This window comes from Oratosquilla oratoria, chromosome 16, assembly GCF_046742065.1.
Source record: "Oratosquilla oratoria isolate Oo_2021 chromosome 16, ASM4674206v1, whole genome shotgun sequence".
NCBI lineage: Eukaryota > Metazoa > Arthropoda > Malacostraca > Stomatopoda > Squillidae > Oratosquilla > Oratosquilla oratoria.
Genome location: NC_134792.1, coordinates 54,409,662 through 54,414,661, shown reverse-complemented (window position 1 = coordinate 54,414,661; position 5,000 = coordinate 54,409,662).

The window sequence follows — 5,000 nt, the reverse complement described above, 5'->3', positions numbered from 1 at the left end:
CGAAAAAATTATGGCAATTTTTTATTTATTCATTAATTTATCAATTTATTTATTAGCATGTTTCTATTTTAGGTGAGGAATTATTTTCCAATTATAAAGAAAAATAATGATAATGCGTAAGTCTGGTCCAAAGGGGTGCCACATAATCGGGGGCGTGGGTTAGAAATACCCTTATTTGTGTTTTCTCTGATTTCTCATGAACTTGACATGAAATGTATGTCGTATGCATCCCCAGGGACGTTGGAATCTGACCCACTGTGCATCGGGACTGTGGTAATGTTGTTGACAACTTCTCTGCACTGACGCGCCGATAAGATGTAATTAATTCCCGTTAGGTTTTTTGTTCCACTAATTTTTATGTGGTGCTAACAGGTTAAACGTTTGCATTGTCTTTTTTATATATCTATTGTTATTATTATTTTTATTATTATTATTATTATTATTATTAGTATTACGTTTGCATGTCATTTTTATTTAGTCATTGTTATTATTATTATTATCACGTTTGCATGTAATTTTTATTTAGTCATTGTTATTATTATTATTATCATTATTATTATTATTATTATTATTATTATTATTATTGTTTCTGTTATAATTATATTTTTTCTGTCAGTTTGTATAATAAGGTTATAAAAATATTCTTACAGTTATATACATTCTAGTTTCTATTTTGTATACTGATTTGTTGACTTACGTATCGACTTGTTTATTTAATTTATTTATTTATATATTTATTTGGTTATTTATGTATGTATGTATATATTTACTTTTTTTTTGTCCTGAATTGAACTTTTGTATCTAATGTTCATGAAGAGGAGATTTCGACTTGTGAGAATCGGTTATGATTTTTCGATCATTTCCTAGACTCTTCGTGTTTTTTTTTTTCTGACACTGAAACCTAACCTATGGTATATCAGAATTATGCTGGTTTATTTTTCGTGTACACTGGATTAAGATAGTTTTCTTTTGAAAAAGAAATGGTAAAGAAGTACTGTATATAGAAATACGTGGACAAGGCAATGTATGTGTGTATTTCTGATATATCATGGGTCAGGTTTTACTGTTTGTGAAATGGTGCATTTTCATTGAATGTAGTTTATAAGCGCTTCTATCAGTAGTAGCTGTGATATTATTCATATAGTCCAATCCAGCAGTCCAGGGGCCACGATCCCGAGACCTCAAGATGAGGAGTCTAATCTGTTACCATCGTGCCATGCAAAGGACGAATGGAAACGGAACCTTCTTCGAACTGGAGGCCAGGAGTGAGCAGTGCCGACGGCTCCTGTAGCCTGTCCACCTGATTTATTTATTTATTTATTTCTATTTACTCGATCTCCTGTCTCATCTGCGAGGATGGCAGCATTCGGCCGAGACGATTGATAGCTTTGTTGTTGTAACTATTATGGAATACATACATATATATATATATGCGTCCCATACTTGTTGGTTACCAGGACGGCCCAAACGTCCTATACTTGTTGGCTACCAGGACGGCCCAAACGTCCGTCACGTGTACTTTTTCCACTACCTCTCCGAATGCCCTCTTCACTATGTCATATATTCTGTTCCTTGTTTCTTCATCTTATAATTCCTTCTTTGTATCTGCACTGAAGATGTAATTATACGAAAGCGCTCTGCTTCGTTAGTTTACTTTTCCTAGTGGTTACTTACGCATTTGTGAACACACGCTCCTAGTGTTTTTATTGCATATATATATAATTATATATATATATGTTGAGACATTCTGACAGGTTGACGTAAGTGAGAGCAGGAAACACAGGAATCTTAATGAGTTTATTCACGACAAGTTTCGCAGGTATGCTTTCTCAAAGTAATGAAAACAAAGTCCTTTGAGAAAGCATACCTGCGGAACTAGTTAGGAATAAACTCAGACTAAGACTCCTGTGGTTTCTAATCCATATATATATATATATATATATATATATATATATATATATATATATATATATATGAGTGGCAGGGTGGTGAGATAAACACCGAGAACCGTTGAAGTTTTATTAACGTCAGTTAATAAATCTTCAACGTTTCTCTGTGTTTATCTCACCACCCTGCCACTCATTTTGTCGTCCATTCCTCAATATATATATATATATATATATATATATATATATATATATACATATTTGTGACATGACAGGTGTATGAATGGTAAGAATGGAAAGACACGAAGTCTCTTGTTTTCAAATCGTGTCTTTCCATTCTTACCATTCACATATATATATATATATATATATATATATATATGTGTGTGTGTGTGTGTGTGTGTGTGTGTGTGTGTGTGTGTGTGTGTGTGTGTGTGTAAGCCAGTATATGAAATTGAAGGTCAAGCAACATAACCGACATGAGACTTAAACCATATTAGTTAACTTGCTCCATCTTCAACATCGTTTATATATTTTGGTTTCGTCAAAACGCAATCGATTCCATTCACTTTGCTGTAACCTTTGAAGAGGTGTTCGTATATTTTTTCTTGATAAATTATATTTGATATGTCGACTTTAATATCCTTTCAATATACTTGCTTCATAATAATGTCTTTTTATGTATCCTATGATTCACACCTATTGTGTCTGAAGAATAATGATGATGATAATGAAATGGATGGTGAATGCGGCAATAATGTTTTCAATTAAATTATAATGATGAGCAATTAAATTATGATTTAGGATCGTGAGAATCACGTGATTATAATGTGCACAGTGATCAGGAAATCAGACATCTTGATCAATACTTGGATCAATTTGAGTGCTCAAAATGATCGTAAGAATAACGGTAATGATGATGGTAATGATAGTGATAATGAAGGTGATGATTATGAACATTGTATGTATTTATACTACAATAATACTAACAACATGATCTTCACAGTAATGAAAAACAATGTCCTGTTTTGTTCTAAAATCAATAATTTTATTAAATGATAATAATTGCCCTTTATAGTGGTTGAGATGATAGTGAAGATGACGATAAAGTGTCTTAAGTGATCACAAATTTAGTGTGAACTGGGCCAAGAATTGTCCACTCGGTCATACATCTGTAGACTTCTTTCTTCCTTTACCGTCTTCAGAAGATGTCTTCTCCCTTCCCACTTCTGCCCCCTCTCCCCTTCTGACCCCTCTCCCCTTCTGTCCCCCCTCCCCAATGGAAGGTGGGCTTATACCCCCCCTCTAGCTCCCCAGAGATGTTGAAAAATTGTGATAGAAATAATAATGATGATATTGCCCAAATATCACAAAGGATTACAAAGGAAGAACATACCGACATGGGACTTTTTGGTCCATAACTAGGTCGAAGGCTAAGAATAGATAATTAAACGAAGAAATTAACAAAAAAGCGAACTTAACAATTGGCAGGTATTATGGCATATTGCTTAGGTGTTTATCAAAATGAATATTAAATCTTCAAATCGTATTATTGTACTGCCTCTGCAGTAAGTTTATTCCATTCATTAACTACACGTTTGGCGAAGTTGTTTCTACTCAATTCTATATTAAATATATGTCCTGACGGCTTAATATTTTTATTCCTCGTCTGCTTTGTTTTCAGTATGAAAATGTCATCATTTTTTATGTCAGTTCCCTTTAAAATCTTAAAAGACCTTTATCAAGACATTTCTGATATTTGGAATCAGTTTTTGCAATCTGCCAATGTCTATAGTGATATTCGGCGACCATATGGACACAGCATATTCAAAATGTGGATGGAATAATGATCTATAATTGGTTGATGACAGATTTACCTTTGGAATCAAAAGATCGTCCAATCACTCCTAGAATAGCTCGGCACAGGCAGAATAGAAGGAGTTAGTTGAGGTAATATGGGCTTTATTCCTTTCCTTATCGATCTACCGAGAGGATTAGTGTCAAGGGGATTAATAAGATAGCTCGGTCTCAACCCAGACGAAAGGAAACATGACAATTTGAAAATTAAAGGTGTCTAATTTTATCTTTCTAATACTTCCCAAAGCCAATAATTGCTAAATGAATTACACTAAAACTCTCGTTTTTTATTTATTGCAGTTTAAGATTACTGATTCTGTCCCTAAAACGTCGTTGTGTAAAGAATAATTAGTTTTATCTGGTCGTAACAAATCACCATAACCTTTATAGAGGCACACTTTGGCCGAGGTGAAAAAATTATGTATTACGTTGAAGAAATCATTGTTTACAAATTTTTGTGGTATCCAGGAGGCGTTGTGTGAACGAGCTGCAGTCAAGTATTTTGTGTGCGAGTACACTGCAAAAACACTGAATGTGTCACGCAAACTACCCTTGCTTTTTTGAATGACCAAAGGCAGCATTGCAGAACCAATGTGCACCAATGATGCACCAAAATAAAAACTTCTTCGATTATTTTTCTTTTTAATTGATAGCCTGTAACCATAATGTCTATTGTCTATTTTGAATCCTTTTGCCAGCCCTAGCGAGAATTTTCTACCATTACGAAGTAGAATTTTGCCAACTTTATTGGTTATAATTGTAGAAAGTGTACTAACTTCACTGATTGTGTTTAAAGCCTTGTCATTTAGATTTCCTTGATAAGCCTGTAAGCTAGACCAACTTGCAGTATCAAATATTACCTCATTTGGGTCAACGATGACTTTACTGGTTTTAATTATCATCATCATCACCATCAACACTCATCATCACTATCATTACCACCATTATAATCACCACCAGCTTCACGACTACCGTCATCATAATGTTCATCATCACCATCATCATCATGATCATCATCATCATCATCATTATCACCATCATCATTATCATCATGATACATCACCGTCATTATTAATCTTCTTCATCACGATAATTACAAGACAAATGTGGTCATCATTCTAAACAGGAACTACAGGAGAACAGACAGAGCTTCCTCAGCTGCCCTCTTAACCCTCTGTCATGTATGATTTGTCTTGTATTCCATGGTATACTTCAAACGAATTATTGTCATTCTTCTGACATAGAATTTTGACAACA